Here is an 18,035-nt window from a genome sequence, read left to right as displayed (position 1 = left end):
TTGATGGGACTCTCACGACGGGCTTCCGTTGCAACGCCACGCTTGCATAACGGCAGCGTAAAGGGCATAAAACTTGCGCTGCAGTTGCGCAAGCTAAGTCGTATAGTGTAAGGAGGCGGTTTACACTCGCACTGCCTGCGATGATGCAACGCTCCGATCTTCACGGTTAGCGTGACTTTTTCGGAGACCTGCAGCGGCGAATTAAGTCAAGCCACGTGGAACAACCGAGACCACTTGGTTACACCTCTCATTAATATATGGCACTGATAATACGAACTTTACGAACGCCCCTCGTATAATGCTTTCGCAATAATAGGGACGGAAAATGAGAAGAATCGCTACATAAGTGCACGGCCACAGCTTCGACCCCAAGGCTCAAGTCGCGCACCTCTGCCTTGTTGCGTCTGCGGCCGCTTCCGGGACAACGCCGAACAAGTTCGAGTGCAGCTCACACGGGCACCAGACACAAAGAATTCACTTCCTCAACCTAATCGCCTTAAAGGGCGTCTTCGTCTTTTACAGAGAAGAGGGCTCCGGTCCCGCTGGCACTCCCAGTAGCGTTGGGTTTTTAACAGTGGAGGGAACGTATTCGGGCCGTCGAGTGATGCATCAGTGCTACACGGCAGTTCCTTAGCGACGGCGATGTTAAGTGCATGTTTCGACAACTACCGACTTTTATCACCTATTTAGTATTACTGGTATTTGTCTTCAGTTTTTGTGCTGTTTGCAGATTTTTAGTTCTTTTCAATTTCAAGCACAAGTTGGTCATCACGTTCGGCGTTTGATACTGCTAGGTGATCACTGTGGACAGGAAGGCAACAATTTAGGTTTGAAACTTAGTGTTAGAAAATCAGGTGTTATGGTATTCAATGAAAACAGTGAACAGACAGTGGAGATACAGGGCCTGGAAATACCTCGGGTAACAGAACATAAATACCTTGGTATATAGATAAACGAAGGCAATAGATATTTGGAAACACAGGAAAAAACAATAACAGTGAAGGGGAAGAGAAATTCAGCCATAATGAAGCACAGAGCGCTATGGGGATACAATAGGTACGAGTTCCTCCGAGGTATGTGGAAAGGTGTAATGGTTCGAAGACTTACTTTTGGAAATGCGGTTGTTTGCTTGAAATCAGGGGTACAATCTGGACTCGACGGGAACCAAAGGTCAGTGGCTCGCCTCGCATTGGGCACTCACGGGAAGGCTACAAATGAAGCTCTGCAGGGTGATATGGGCTGGACAGGTTTTGAAGTGAGGGAAGCTCGCAGTAAAATTGAGTATGAAGAACATCTGAGGAATGTGGAAGAAAGTAAATGGGCTGGGAGAGCGTTCCATGTATCTGTACAGGGAAAACATTGATTCACAGTGGAGGGAAAGAACTAGGAAGCTTACCAGCAAGTGTGCGGCCTGTAGGGTGGGCAACACAGCAATAAAGCAGGTCAAGCGGAAAGTCAGAGAGGCAGAAATAATCTCATGGGTGGCAGCAATTGAAAAGAAACCTGCCATGAGTAACTACTTAAGAGGGGAAAAAAATAAGGAAAGAAACAATTTATGACAACTCAAAGGGAAGCTCATTACTTTTCGAAGCGAGATCGGGATGCCTTAGAACAAGCACCTATAAAGCGAGATATAAGAAGGAAGAAGAAGCATGTGCTTGCTGCGGTAAAGCTAGGGAAACTATGGAGCATGTTTTATTAGAATGTGAAGACGTCTACCCAGCGGTCGATTTAGGCACCACTGGCCTCCTTGAAGCCCTTGGGTTCACCGGGAGCAGTGGTAAAGCAAACATGTCCGCAATAGGCATTAGTAAGAGGCGATTGGAGGATTGGTGGAAGAAAAGTGGGGAAACGACAAAAGACGGAGACGTACAAAAGCACTTCGCACTAGGAGATCAGAAAATTTGGGTGTAGTAGTTCATAGTGTTTTTTCTTCTTTGTTTATTGTTTAACCTAGGTAGGACATTAGGCAGTGTAATAGCAAGAGCTTGGTGGCGCAATCCACCGCCCCGTTCCAAAGGGGACGCTCATAACATCCATCCATCCATCCATCCATCCATCCATCCATCCATTCATCCATCCATCCATCCATGATATCTAGCCATCCATCCATGATATCTAGCCATTAATGTGCTGCCGCAGGCAAGGCTAACAGCGACAGCAAGGCATTAAAAATATAGTACGAAGTTTTACAGGAAGTGTATATTGCCGTAAACATTCGCTAACAAACTAAAGAGGTGTGGAGTCAGAGAGACTAGAAGGGAGCATGACGTCACGCAAGCCACCCACCGCAAGCGAACGTTCCGTGCCGCCGCTTCCTTTGCCGATGAGGACAGCTATAGAGGATTGTTGGTACGGCATATCTTATTTTTTTGTGGCACAAGCTGAACAGGGACAACAGAAAGGCATATCTGACACACACAGCCCGAACTTTTTATTTCCCGTTCTCGTCGCTATATATACACCCTCGAAACGCCATACAGCACGTGTAAAATTTCGGTTAATATGAACAAGAAGTTAGCGCTGTGTGTGTCACATATGCCTTTCTGTTGTCCCTGTTCAGCTTGCGCCACAACAAAATAAGACTTCCTTTGCATTTCGCTGTGTCGTGCCTTCATCGTCGTCCGCCCAGAGGATCTGAGGAACAGAATTTGTGCTCGTTAAGCCGGATTCGCACAACTGACCAAATTCTACAGCCGAGCGCAACGTGACACAGTTCCGCCGAATCGCACCGCATACGTGGAAACCTCAGGCGAAGACGAGCGATGTAAAGGAAGAAGGAGGCTTTAGCTAGGAGCGAGCTCCGATGCCACTTGTAAAATACATGAAAAACAAACGTCTACGAGGATTTTGCAAAACTTCTACTCACAATCCAGTTTTATATATCAGTGCCATATATAATACAGCAATTTTGTTCGAACTAACTTGTTCCCACACTAAGTCTTCGAGCGCCATCACAGCTTCGCCGTAGAGACGCCACGCTTTTATATCGACTTTGGTTGGGCGTAGCCTTTACTAAAGCCTATGCATTCCGCATAGGGATGACCGACAGCCCAACCTGTGACCACTGCGGCCGTGAAGAATCAATTGGCCATATTTTGTGTGCTTGCCCGCAGTACAGTACACAGAGGGCATGCCTTCGCCACGAACTTGACCAACTGGACGACCAACCGCTATCCGAAAAAAGAATTCTACAACATCGAAAGGATCTACCGTCACAGAAGAAGGCCGTGCGCTTTTTACGATCTACCGGCTGGTGTGAACGACTTTAACTGGAACGCCTTTTGTGTGTGCGCCTCCATGTGTGCGTGTTTTTTTTTTCTTTTTTTTAGCGTTTTCCTTTCTGTCATCTTTCTAACCCCTATCCCCCATCCCCAGTGCAGGGTAGCAAACCAGAGACTCATATCTGGTTAACCTCCCTGCCTTTCCTCTTCATTCTCTCTGTCTCTCTTGTTCGCCCTAGATGTGTTATTGAGTGAAATCTATAGAATTGTGATATTCTTATTTATTACTGAGTTACAGAGCTGAAAACTATGTACTTGAGATTTTTTTTTAGATTTTACCATTTTGAACAATTCTTGTTTTTAAAAATGACGAAATTAACGATAAATTTACATGCAAATCAGTAGATTTTAAAACTCTATTGTAAATGCGACGAACCTCATGAAACTTGATGCAAGTGGTTGCCGAGAAAGACGATTTCTCTGTACTGATGCATTTAAAGGGAACTCGATCCCGAGCTAAAACAGAGACGTTAACCAAGATGGCGTGCGGTTTGCTACCATACATTACAGGAACCTTATACTTGAGTGTCCCGCTTTTAGTGCGCAGCGCATTTCACTAGTGAGAAACTATCATCTCCTTGGCCTGCGGTGTGCAACACTCGAGGAATGTTTATACCCCAGTGGCTGTGCATCTAAACGTGATCAGGCCCATCGCGCCCTACTAACCTTTATAGACCTAACTAACTTAGGTTCACGTTTGTAGCATGAACATTCGACATTCTGTTGTAGCGTGACCTTCAGTGACCGGCCCTACTGTGTGTGATCAGTGTTGTACCCTAACGCTTCTTCCTTCGAAGATGGGAGGTTCAAACACCTTGTAGTGTATATTGTGAACCGGTGATTACGTGCAGGTGATTACGTGAAACGGTGATTACGTGCAGCTTTACTTGGCGTCTCATCGTGGAGAACACAATCAGCCGCATAGCGAACTATAGCCATGGACGTGGTTGATAATTGTGGAGGCTGTTCGACGCGGCGTCACTTTAATTCCGGCTGCAGAGTTGTACTTTAGTCTTTAGATTTATCCTGTTGCAGTTTTCTACTTTGGTCTTTAGATTTGTCCTGTTGCTCTCCTTTCCTTTTTCCTTTTTCCTCCCCTCCTTCCTATCTTCCATTTCTGTGTTGCTGTCGCCTCCCTTCAGAAGAGTAGGCAAGCGTTGTGCCCCTTCCGGTGGCAGTTGCCAGCCTGCTCCTCGCTTTCCCTTTCCTGTTACCTGTGTATATGTGTATATTGTCACGTGGTCGTGACGGTGAATAACACAGTAGCAGTACTGTGAACGAGAAAACTAACTTTTATTGGGCGAACCTGTGCCCACAAAACAGGCTACACTTATAGCACAACAATAGCGGCGAACACGCTCGGCGATCGTCGAAAATCTGATCAGCGGGTCAAGCGCGTCGGCTTTTATAGATCAGTCGTCGAATGTTCCAGATTAACTGATGGGACCCGCGTGTCTTCCACAAAGTTCTACACCATTCGTGTCACGCGATGAAATCTGATAACACAAGGTTCGGCGACAACAGACACGCGGATAGAAGCGTCGATAACTTTCCAGAAACGTCGGATACACGCAAGCGCGTCCCGCGCTCTGCGATAACATTTGTTAGGCGGCTAAACGTGCTCGTCCGATAAAGATAAGTACACGTGTCATTACCCCCCTCTTAAAAAGCATCGACCCGTTGCTGCAAACAAACGAAAGTAATAAATAAGCACTCGTAGCAAATAAAACAACAAAATAAGGGGAGTTCGTTAGCGTCCGTAAAACGGTTTAAGACGCACCACGTGGACCACTTCAGGTCGTGCGCGGCGCCGCTGTGAATGCGAGATGCCGTCTGGCACGACCTCATAGTCCAGTGCGCCAATACGTCGAATGACCTTGTAAGGTCCGAAATAGCGGCGCAATAGCTTCTCGCTCAGTCCTCGTCGGCGTATAGGGGTCCATACCCAAACACGGTCGCCGGGCTGGTACTCGACGAAGCGTCGTCGGAGGTTGTAGTGTCGGCTGTCCGTACGGTGCTGGTTTTTGATCCGTAGGCGGGCGAGTTGTCGGGCTTCTTCGGCGCGCTGGAGATAGCTAGCGACGTACCCGCCGTGGTTGCTCAGTGGCTATGGTGTTGGGCTGCTGAGCACGAGGTCGCGGGATCGAATCCCGGCCACGGCGGCCGCATTTCGATGGGGGCGAAATGCGAAAACACCCGTGTGCTTAGATTTAGGTGCACGTTAAAGAACCCCAGGTGGTCAAAATTTCCGGAGTCCTCCACTACGGCGTGCCTCATAATCAGAAAGTGGTTTTGGCACGTAAAACCCCAAATATTATTATATTATAGCTAGCGACGTCAACACTCTCTTCGTCAGTTACGTGCGGCAGCATGGCGTCAAGCGTCGTCGTCGGGTTCCTGCCGTAAACCAGCTTAAACGGCGTGATCTGTGTTGTTTCCTGCACCGCCGTGTTGTACGCAAAGGTTACGTACGGCAGGACGGCGTCCCACGTCTTGTGTTCAACGTCGACGTACATTGCTAGCATGTCGGCGAGGGTCTTGTTTAGGCGCTCCGTGAGACCATTCGTCTGCGGATGGTAGGCAGTTGTCCTCCTGTGGCTTGTCTGGCTGTACTGCAGAATGGCTTGGGCCGCTGCAGCCATTCTGCAGCGGCCCAAGCCATTCCTGCTGCTTTTCCAGCTGCTGTAAAAGCCGTTCCTCTGTCGGTGATGAGGACTTCTGGAGCACCATGTCGCAACAGGATGTTCTCGACGAAAAATTTAGCCACTTCGGCTGCGCTGCCTTTCGGTAGAGCTTTAGTTTCAGCGAAGCGGGTTAGATAGTCCGTCGCCACGACAATCCACTTATTTCCGGAAGCTGATGTCGGAAACGGTCCCAACAAGTCCATCCCGATCTGCTGAAAAGGTCGGTAAGGAGGCTGGATCGGCTGTAGTAATCCCGCTGGTCTTGTCGGCGGTGTCTTGCGTCGCTGACAGTCGCGGCATGTCTTGACGTAACGGGCGACATCGGCGGTTAGGCGCGGCCAGTAATACTTTTCCTGTATTCTCGACAGCGTCCGGGAGAATCCGAGGTGCCCAGCGGTTGGATCGTCGTGTAGGGCGTGCAGTATTTCTGGACGCAGCGCTGACGGTACAACAAGAAGGTAGCTGGCGCGGACTGGCGAGAAGTTCTTCTTCACGAGCAGGTTGTTTTGAAGCGTGAACGAAGATAATCCACGCTTAAATGCCCTTGGTACAACGTCGGTGTGCCCTTCCAAATACTCGACTAGGGCTTTAAGCTCCGAGTCTCCTCGTTGCTGTTCGGCGAAGTCTTCCACGCTTATTATTCCAAGGAAGGCGTCGTCATCCTCGTCATCTTGCGGCGGCGGGTCAACGGGGGCGCGGCAATCGGCATCTGAGTGTTTTCGTCCGGACTTGTAAGTTACAGTGATGTCGTATTCTTGTAGCCTGAGGCTTCACCGTGCCAGCCGTCCTGAAGGGTCTTTTAGGTTAGCTAGCCAACACAACGCGTGATGATCGCTGACCACCTTGAATGGCCTGCCATATAGGTAAGGGCGAAATTTCGCTGTGGCCCAAACGATGGCGAGGCATTCCTTTTCGGTTGTAGAATAATTCCCTTCTGCTTTTGACAATGATCGGCTAGCGTAAGCTATCACGTGTTCATGTCCATCTTTTCTCTGGACTAGGACGGCACCGAGGCCTAGGCTACTGGCGTCAGTGTGTATTTCGGTATCGGCGTGCTCGTCGAAGTGCGCAAGTACGGGCGGCGACTGCATGCGTCGTTTGAGTTCTTGAAATGCGTCGGCCTGTGGCGTTTCCCACTTGAACTCGACGTCACATTTAGTTAGCTGTGTCAGCGGCTCAGCGATGCGTGAAAAGTCCTTGACAAATCGCCTGTAGTAGGCACACATGCCAAGAAATCTACGCACTGCCTTCTTGTCGGTGGGCTGCGGGAACTTTGCGATGGCAGCTGTTTTCTGCGGGTCGGGGCGTACTCCGGATTTGCTGATGACGTGGCCTAGGAATAGAAGCTCATCGTAAGCGAAGCGGCACTTTTCTGGCTTCAGAGTGAGCCCTGATGACTTGATGGCCTCTAGTACTGTGGCAAGCCGCCTAAGGTGATCGTCAAAACTTTCGGCGAATACAACGACGTCATCCAAGTAAACGAGACAGGTCTGCCACTTCAATCCTGCTAAAACCGTGTCCATCACGCGCTGGAACGTTGCAGGCGCCGAGCACAGTCCGAATGGCATAACCTTGAACTCGTAGAGGCCGTCTGGGGTGATGAAGGCGGTCTTTTCACGATCTCTTTCGTCGACTTCTATTTGCCAATAGCCAGACTTGAGGTCCATCGACGAGAAGTATTTAGCGTTGCAGAGCCGATCCAATGCGTCGTCTATACGTGGGAGAGGGTATACGTCTTTCTTCGTGATCTTGTTCAGACGACGATAATCGACGCAGAAACGAAGGGTTCCGTCCTTTTTCTTCACCAGGACAACAGGGGATGCCCACGGGCTTTTCGACGGCTGGATGATGTCGTCGCGCAGCATTTCGTCGACTTGTTCTCTTATAGCTTCACGTTCTCGCGGCGAAACTCGGTAAGGGCTCTGGCGAAGTGGTCGAGCGTACTCCTCGGTGATTATGCGATGCTTGGCGACTGGTGTTTGTCGAAGCCTCGATGACGTCGAAAAGCAGCTTTTGTATCGCCGGAGCAGACTTCTGAGCTGCTGTTGCTTAATCACGGGGAGACTTGGATTAATGTCGTAGTCTGGTTCGGCAACCATGGTCGTCGGGGTAGATGCGGCGGAATCCGAGAGGACAAACGCATTGCTGTTTTCCAGAATTTCCTCGATGTATGCGATCGTCGTACCCTTGTTGATGTGCTTGAACTCCTGGCTGAAGTTTGTCAGCAACACTTTCGTGTTTCCTCCGTGCAGTCGAGCGATCCCTCTTGCGACGCAAATTTCACGGTCTAGCAGTAGACGTTGGTCGCCTTCGATGACACCTTCTACGTCAGCGGGTGTTTCGGTGCCGACGGAAAAACGAAACGTGCGCCTGAGCGAACGAAACGAACCAAAGAACTCGGTATCTCGGAGGGGAAACGATCTACGCCAGCCAAACGTCGTGATCGGCACGGGCAGAGAGATAGATAGTAATCTAAACCGGGAGCACGGCGAAGCGTCGTCAGAGGAGAGGGAGTCCCGCGACGCGCCTGGCAGCGGTCCCAATGCGCGCGCGGCGCGCCTCCTGTCGGGGCAGCGCCGTACATTGAGAGGAGGGGGTCTTCTGTGTTTGCCGCAAGATGGCTCTGCGTGTGCGGAAAGCGCAGAAGAAATGCAGCGGAAACGCACTTCGCAACTCGTGTAATTGTGACTTCTGTACGTTACATGTTCATAATTACCGATATACACCGCAGTAGAACTTTCCACGGCTCGTTTCGAAGGCAACACCGCATTCACTAGAGGCGCGTTTGCACCGCTTGAAAGCATCTAACTCGTGGCTGAGTGGTAGCGTCTCCGTCTCGCACTCCGGAGACCTGGGTTCGATTCCCGCCGGGCCAATCTTGGAAGTTGCTTTTTATTTATGAAGCGCCTGCCGTGATTTATCGCTCACGGTCAACGCCGCCGACGCCGACACCCGACGCCGACGACACCGGCTTTTCTGCGACACGAGCTCCTTAACGCTATCGCGTTAATAACAACGCTGGAGCGAGGCGGGATGCTCACTTGATCTTCGAGCACACTCAAGGCGTGGTGACTACGAGGGTTCTCCGTCGGTATCGCATGGTCTTCCGACAGAGTTATTGACTTCGACTTCAGGTCGATGACTGCGCCGTGTTGGTTGAGGAAGTCCATGCCGAGAATGACGTCTCGTGAACACTGTTGGAGGATAACGAAGGTGACAGGGTAAGTCCGGTCGTGAATGGTAATTCTTGCCGTGCACATTCCAGTCGGCGTTATGAGGTGTCCTCCGGCGGTACGAATTTGAGGGCCTTGCCACGTAGTCTTAACTTTCTTCAACTGGGCGGCGATGTGTCCACTCATGACGGAGTAATCAGCCCCTGTGTCGACTAAGGCGGTGACTGCGTGGCCGTTGAGAAGCACGTCGAGGTCGGTGGCTCTTTGTCTTGCATTACAGTTCGGTCTTGGCGTCGGATCACGACTGCGTCGCGTTGACCTGTGGCTGGTATGTGACGTCTTCAGGTCGTCTTTCGTCGTCGCATTCTTTCCTTCCGCAAACCGCAAACCGCATATCCGCAAACCGGGTAAGCCTGCTGCCACAGAGATACACTGTGTGGGTCGTTTGCGGAAGGGGAGAGGTACGCGGTCAAAGGTGTATAAGGTGCGCGATTTGCGATTTCTTAAACATCTCGAGTGCTTACGGGACTCACTTAGAGGGCACCAGTAAACGCTCTGGGCAAATTAATGACAGGTGTAACCAAGTGGTCTCGGTTGTTCCACGTAGCTTGACCTCACCGCCGCAGGTAATCTAAGTCACGCTAACCGCGAAGGTAAGAGTGTTGCGTATCATCGTGGGCAGTATGCGGGAAGACCGCCTCATTACGCTACGGCTTAGCCTGCGCAACAGCAGCACAAGTTTTATGCGCTTTACGCTGCCGCTATGCAAGCATGCCATTTCAACAGTAGGCCATAGTGAGAGTCTATCAAAGGCACCACGAGTGCGAGCTGTGGAAGTCACTTGACAGCACTGCATGGCTCCCTGAAGGATGCGAGCGCCGATATAGAAGCCCGTCGTGTGGAACGGTACCACCGCGTACATGCTTGTCTTGCGAAAAGATACCATTGCCACCAACTGCACCGCATCCTCGTAGCGTGCGAAGTGTGCGCTAACTTCACTATAAAATAATTTACAACCCTAAACGTGAAAAAGGATGTAAATGTCTCAGTAACTAACACCACATAGACACATTGACACCCAATTTTTTTTTTACTTTTAAGGGTGTAAATTACTTTACAGTGTGCGCGTGAGAAGGCCTAGCTCGGAGCCCGTCCGTTTAACCGCACCTTGCCTCTCTGTTTAAGACATTGCTCACTTTGTCACTGCTTTTTAGGGGACCCGCACCAGCGATGTGCACAATTTTCTCTTAAGCGGTATATGAAGCGCGCGCTGCGAAGCTACTGTGACAGATAATTATCTTTAACGTTTTGTTCGCCTCAGCGTCTCTTGTGTGTCCATTAGAGCGATATCACCGGCCGATTAGCAAGCTATCGGTTACGCACTGCCGTGTCGCTAGTATAGTCCTTTGATCGATCGCATGGGCGGCGGCTCGCTTTCGTTAGCCACAGTCATCGACTTGGATTCTCTTCGCAAGATCTCCTGAGACGTGGCAGCGGCTGTCAGATAAAAAAGAAAGTTTTAGTATGAACTTCTATTTGTCAACGAGATTGTTATTAATAAAGCTATACCGTTCGTAAAAAGTTGCAATAAGATATGCCGTGACATTGTTGCCCTGCGACTTAAATTTCGCAGAAAGATTGCATGCCTGAAATCTGCATCGTTCAGTGAAGCACTCCCCTTTTTTTCTCTGTCCGGTGCTTACAGAAAAAAATTAAAACAATGTCCTAAGTGCACCTCGCCATTGGCAAAGCGAGCTTCTCTGGAGACGTGCAGTTTCGCTGCCTTTCGAGTAGGATCCAGGCAAACAAGGCTTTCAATTATTTTATAAACAATGCGTACCTAGAAACGCTGTTTTAGTGCAAAGCCTCGGTGGTGTTAAGCGCTACATAGTTTAATATTCTTATAAAGAGCACGTCACAGCGAGATGGCCAAGTGCGAATGAGCATCAAGTGCTTGCAAGCTTTTTATACATGAAGTCAACAAGTTTTTTCGCCTTTCTCTTTCTATAAACTGACGGTCGCTCTATATTTCAACATTAGAGAATAATTTTATGTGCATATATACTTTGAATTAAGGAAGAAAAAGGACACAACAAAGTGCCTTGTCTACTTCCTACAGGTCCTGCTGATTTTCCGGATTCATTCTCACCATTGTTTTTTTCTCTTTTTGTAAAATCGTAAAATCTAATGTCTTTATGCCACGTGATATGTTAAAGTATCCTGGTACGCAGCACGCAAAGTCCACCATCGTCGAGCATGAATGAATGTAGCTTTACTCGATAAGAAGAGCCACGTGTCCAGCTCCACTGCCGATACGAAGGCTCCAAAAGCAGAACAGCGGCAACGGCGACTACAAATCACTTTGCGGGGCTGCCGCGTTGGCAGTGTAGCGAAGCTGCTCGTAATACCGGCCTATTGGCAGCAGCCGTACTGCACGAAAACCGAGGAACTGTTTTGCCAACAAAGGCGAGGGAAGGCAGCAGCCTGAACTTCATTTTTGCAAAGATGAAGGCACAATCTGTGGCTGTGCGCTAGCGAATCATCATCACACCCGCCCTAAATCATGCAAGGCATTGTACAGTACCTAAAATATCTGTTATCCTCATACATTGATTTTATGCAAATGGCAACGGTGCCACAAAGCTATTAAAATAATTGAGGTTGCAAAATTCATGTGAGAAAAACTAAGTCGGCAAAGCTGATTACACGAGTTTTGTTAATATTGGCTAACTCACGCAACGGAGTCCACTGAAAAAGCAAAGCAAAGGCCGTCAGCAGAGTAGCAACACTTACCACGGAAGTTGCGCCCCCCGCGGCCCATGCCATAGCGTGATGGACCACCACCAAAGCTCTCAGTTCTGTCATAGGGCCCTGGTCTGGCAGTGCCCATTGGACGCATCATCTTGGGCACACCCATGCCAACTGCCGAGCGAATTTCCTGCAGGCTGCTTTTGAAGATTTCTATGTACCTATAAGGGGGACAAAGACATGGATAGAGATAAGAAGAAGGTAGGGAGGTTAACCAGGATCACGTCCAGCTGGCTACCCTACACCGGGGGAACGGGAAAGGGGGAAAACAAAGATAACAGGGAGAGAGCGGAGGGAAGGAAAGAAGGAAATTGCAGTGAGTTCGCTGACGTGTGTGGTCTTACAGAAATTGCAATTAGAGTCACAAATGGTCGCACAAGCCCGTCGTCCTTAAGATGCACAAAAGTGCCTTCACAGCTTTTTGGGCCGACGGGCGATGGGGGCGGTGTTCCAGCAGCACCTGCACAGAAAGCGGCCGATTGTCCAGTTTTTGAAAAGCCCTGGCAAGTTCTTGTCTCTCAGGGGTGTATCGTGGACAGTGAAGACAAGTTCGCCACAAAACCAGGGCATTGATATAAGCGACTGTCGTTGCACTTGCATATTCCCTGGAGCATTCAAAGCATGACACAAGGCCAAATAAAATTGTACCTACTATTGTTGCACACAAAAGCGGGCCTGTCTTTTCTAAGCCATGTTGGAAAGCTGGCATAAAATGCTCGCTTTACTAGTGCACATGGTCAAAAATATGCAGGCACAACTATGCCACGACTGGGATTATTTTACACACTAAATAGAATTCCCTACCTATGTACTACTTTAAGAACGAGTGAGCAGGGCATTTGACAAAACAATAAAGAACCAGGAACTCAACATTAAATAGAAACTGCTGACGCATACCCACAGCCAAAATCACCAATTCATGACTGACAGTGCCAACATTAAGCCTCAGGGGCATTTTGCCGTTATTCCATCATCTTTCTTTCTCGCATATGGATTAGAAAAAATAATTTCTATACAGAAGGACATGCATGAAGTGTACTGCGCAGTATCCTATTTCTTCAACTGACCTTAGTTTGAAAAATGCACTTATATTCAATTTCTACAGTAGGTTTTAAACCTTTGAATTGAAGTGACATGAACTGAATTTAGTTTATTTCCATATTGAATGGGGTAAAGTCCGAACTAAAAAGTGAAAGTTAATTTACTTGACAAGGCCTACAGTAGGATAAACCAGTGATACTCCTAACATATCAAACTTCATGTGAGCACAAGAAGCGTTAAAAACAAAACAGCAAGCATTTCAATATCAAAATTTCAGGCATGGACTCTGTTTCACATATTCTCTGTAGGAAAGAAGTACAGAATATACAGAGAATTGCAGGGTAATATGCATGAAGCGAGTGCCCGTAATGAAATGCATATTAGTTTTCAGACAATCACATCCACGTAGAGCACATGGTATCATGAATGCGTCATAAAGATCGAGCGCAGTGTGTTTTTTTCTGGCAGTTGTGACATTGATCTCTCGTTCATAAAAAAAAATTAGAAGTACAGGTATGCTGTGTTGAATCATTTGTTCTCCATATTTCGTTAGACAAAACGGGGCTTTCCAATACTCGTTGATGCGTGTGTCGTATATACTTCAGCCGAACTTAATCTTTAACTAATCCACAGACCCCTCTCAGTATTCCATTATTTCCTTCAATGCTCTAACATCCCCTCGAAGGCAAGAAATTAGCTCTATACAGCTGTCTTGAAAACACAACTTTTTTAATTCAGACAAATGTGCACATATGAAAAACACATGTACAGACTGCGTATGACACGCACGCGCGCGCATGCACACGCACGCACACACATCTACAAGCTGTACTTTCTACAATTAAAAAAAGTAACGTAGTTAGCCGCCTGTGGGGAACGAATCATTACATTTGATTACCAAACTTGTATTTAGAATGACCTGAAATATATCAAACTGAGTATATGCTGTAATTTTTCTCTTTTCTTTTTTTCTTTCTTTGTTGTGAACAGATGCAAGAAAATTTCAAACAATCACTTCGACGATGTAGTAGTAGTAACTGTATATATGCCCTGTCACTCTTGGTACCACAATGACAGGGCAGCTGTCTTAGCTGACATTACACGCGTAGATCTGACAGGTTACAGACAATGCAGGAATTTGAAGACGCATAGTAACGCCACTCTGCAATCTAATTCGCACTATCAGAAACACTGTGCAAACAATAAGCATTGTCATGTAACACTGACTGCAAGCAGAATGCGGCGTCCATCACTCATAGTAGCCCTCATGCTGGGCTAAGGGTCAAGCATGGTGGAGACGAAGCTCAGTATATATAGCAAAACACCGTTTCAGTGGGCAAGAAATTTAATTTTTAATGTGTGTGTTTTTTCACTGCAAGGGGTGCAGTGAAAATATGTGCAGAAGATGCACAGCCAAAAATAACCATGGCTTGAATAACCTTACGTAAAAACATACACCATTCGCCGTACAATCACACAAATTCCATACGTGCCAAATCTCCGATATGAGTATTACGGTTACTGCTCGAATTGGGAGAATAATCATGAAGAAGCAAGAAGGAACAAATGGTGGCAAAAATAACACCATTTATTTGACAACTTGAACATGACTACTCCCCTTTGAATGACTACCAGTCAACATTTACTGTGTACTAGATCAGAAAAATTATGATTGGCAAATAACAAATCAAGTATGAAAGAATAAGACGTCATCCTGACGGTCATAACGAAATTGCGATACTACCAGACTCGTTGAGTCGCTGAGTACAACAGCACTGAAGGAAATAAGCCACCTCAGAAAATAGAATGCAATTTATATGAAGTGAACCAGCACAGAAATCCAGTATTACATATGCACTCTGAGATTGTCAGCGACGTGCATCCGAAGCGCTAAAGTCCATTGAAGAGCACCAACAACCCGCCACGGTGGCTTAGCAACTATGGGTTTGCGCTGCTAAGCACGACATCGCGGAATCTTTTTTTTTTTTCGGCCGAGATCGAATTCCGGCCGCGGCGGCCGCATTTCATCATCATCATCAGCCTGGTTACGCCCACTGCAGGGCAAAGGCCTCTCCCATATTTCTCCAACAACCCCGGTCATGTACTAATTGTGGCCATGCCGTCCCTGCAAATTTCTTAATCTCATCCGCCCACCTAACTTTCTGCCGTCCCCTGCTACGCTTCCCTTCCCTTGGAATCCAGTCCGTAACCCTTAATGACCATCGGTTATCTTCCCTCCTCATTACATGTCCTGCCCATGCCCATTTCTTTTTCTTGATTTCAACTAAGATGTCATTAACTCGCGTTTGTTCCCTCACCCAATCTGCTCTTTTCTTATCCCTTAACGTTACACCTATCATTCTTCTTTCCATAGCTCATTGTGTCGTCCTCAGTTTGAGTAGAACCCTTTTCGTAAGCCTCCAGGTTTCTGCCCCGTAGGTGAGTACTGGTAAGACGCAGCTATTATACACTTTTCTCTTGAGGGATAATGGCAACCTGCTGTTCATGATCTGAGAATGCCTGCCAAACGCACCCCAGCCCATTCTTATTCTTCTGATTATTTCTGTCTCATGAGCCGGATCCGCAGTCACTACCTGCCCTAAGTAGATGTATTCCCTTACGACTTCCAGTGCCTCGCTGCCTATTGTAAAGTGCTGTTCTCTTCCGAGACTGTTAAACATTACTTTAGTTTTCTGCAGATTAATTTTTAGACCCACTCTTCTGCTTTGCCTCTCCAGGTCAGTGAGCATGCATTGCAGTTGGTCCCCTGAGTTACTAAGCAAGGCAATATCATCAGCGAATCGCAAGTTACTAAGGTATTCTCCATTAACTTTTATCCCCATTTTTTCCCAATCCAGGTCTCTGAATACCTCCTGTAAACACGCTGTGAATAGCATTGGAGAGATCGTATCTCCCTGCCTGACGCCTTTCTTTATTGGGATTTTGTTGCTTTCTTTATGGAGGACTACGGTGGCTGTGGAGCCGCTATAGATATTTTTCAGTATCTTTACATATGGCTCGTCTACACCCTGATTCCGTAATGCCTCCATGACTGCTGAGGTTTCGACAGAATCAAATGCTTTCTCGTAATCAATGAAAGCTATATATAAGGGTTGGTTATATTCCGCACATTTCTCTATCACCTGATTAATAGTGTGAATATGATCTATTGTTGAGTAGCCTTTACGGAATCCTGCCTGGTCCTTTGCTTGACAGAAGTCTAAGGTGTTCCTGATTCTATTCGCGATTACCTTAGTAAATAGTTTGTAGGCAACGGACAGGAAGCTGATTGGTCTATAATTTTTCAAGTCTTTGCCGTCCCCTTTCTTATGGATTAGGATTATGTTAGCGTTTTTCCAAGATTCCGGTACGCTCGACGTTATGAGGCATTGCGTATACAGGGTGGCCAGTTTCTCTAGAACAATCTTCCCACCATCTTTCAATAAATCTGCTGTTACCTGATCCTCCCCAGCTGCCTTCCCCCTTTGCATATCTCCCAAGGCTTTCTTTACTTCTTCCGGCGTTACCTGTGGGATTTCGAATTCCTCTAGACTATTTACTCTTCCATTATCGTTGTGGGTGGCACTGGTACTGTATAAATCTCTATAGAACTCCTCAGCCACTTGCACTATCTCATCCATATTAGTAATGATATTGCCGGCTTTGTCTCTTAACGCATACATCTGATTCTTGCCAATTCCTAGTTTCTTCTTCACTGTTTTTAGGCTTCCTCCGTTCCTGAGAGCATGTTCAATTCTATCCATATTATACTTCCTTATGTCAGCTGTCTTACGCTTGTTGATTAACTTCGAAAGTTCTGCCAGTTCTATTCTAGCTGTAGGGTTAGAGGCTTTCATACATTGGCGTTTCTTGATCAGATCTTTCGTCTCCTGCGATAGTTTACTAGTATCCTGCCTAACGGAGTTACCACCGACTTCCATTGCACACTCCTTAATGATGTCCACAAAATTGTCGTTCATTGCTTCAACACTAAGGTCCTCTTCCTGAGTTAAAGCCGAATACCTGTTCTCAAGCTTGATCTGGAATTCCTCTATTTTCCCTCTTACCGCTAGCTCATTGATCGGCTTCTTATGTACCAGTTTCTTCCGTTCCCTTCTCAAGTCTAGGCTAATTCGAGTTCTTACCATCCTGTGCTCACTGCAGCGCACCTTGCCGAGCACGTCCACATCTTGTATGATGCCAGGGTTAGCACAGAGTATGAAGTCTATTTCATTTCTAGTCTCGCCGTTCGGGCCCCTCCACGTCCACTTTCGGCTATCCCGCTTGCGGAAGAAGGTATTCATTATCCTCATATTATTCTGTTCCGCGAACTCTACTAATAACTCCCCCCTGATATTCCTAGTGCCTATGCCATATTCCTCCACTGCCTTGTCTCCAGCCTGCTTTTTGCCTACCTTGGCATTAAAGTCACCCATTAGTATAGTGTATTTAGTTTTCACTCTACCCATCGCCGATTCCACGTCTTCATAGAAGCTTTCGACTTCCTGGTCATCATGACTGGATGTAGGGGCGTAGACCTGTACAACCTTCATTTTGTACCTCTTATTAAGTTTCACAACAAGACCTGCCACCCTCTCGTTAATGCTATAGAATTCCTGTATGTTACCAGCTATATTCTTATTAATCAGGAATCCGACGCCTAGTTCCCTTCTCTCTGCTAAGCCCCGGTAGCACAGGACGTGCCCGCTTTTTAGCACTGTATATGCTTCTTTTGGCCTCCTAACTTCACTGAGCCCTATTATATCCCATTTACTGCCCTCTAATTCCTCCAATAGCACTGCTAGACTCGCCTCACTAGATAACGTTCTAGCGTTAAACGTTGCCAGGTTCATATACCAATGGCGGCCTGTCCGGAGCCAGTGATTCTTAGCACCCTCTGCAGCGTCGCAGGTCTGACCGCCGCCGTGGTCAGTTGCTTCGCAGCTGCTGGGGACTGAGGGCCGAGGTTTGATTGTGTTGTTCATATAGGAGGTTGTGGCCAAGTACTGCACCAGGGTGGCCAATCCTGCTCTGGTGAGGGAGTG

The 18,035-nt window shown here is 47.5% G+C and overlaps 1 long non-coding RNA gene across 3 annotated transcripts in view; it reads right to left on the bottom strand.

The window, feature by feature from the left end:
- The window catches only part of LOC139049187 (uncharacterized), a 99,006-nt gene that overhangs the window by 22,226 nt on the left and 58,745 nt on the right, over positions 1-18,035 (bottom strand). For all 3 annotated transcript variants that reach the window (XR_011508158.1, XR_011508159.1, XR_011508157.1), the window contains exons 2-3: positions 12,294-12,409; positions 11,935-12,110 (exon numbers count right to left, since the gene is read on the bottom strand). This is a non-coding gene — a long non-coding RNA (uncharacterized lncRNA). The remainder of the gene's footprint in view (positions 1-11,934; positions 12,111-12,293; positions 12,410-18,035) is intronic.

Source organism: Dermacentor albipictus, chromosome 1 (assembly GCF_038994185.2).
Source record: "Dermacentor albipictus isolate Rhodes 1998 colony chromosome 1, USDA_Dalb.pri_finalv2, whole genome shotgun sequence".
In the NCBI taxonomy this organism is placed as follows: Eukaryota; Metazoa; Arthropoda; class Arachnida; order Ixodida; family Ixodidae; genus Dermacentor; species Dermacentor albipictus.
This window is presented reverse-complemented; position numbering and strand designations above follow the sequence as displayed.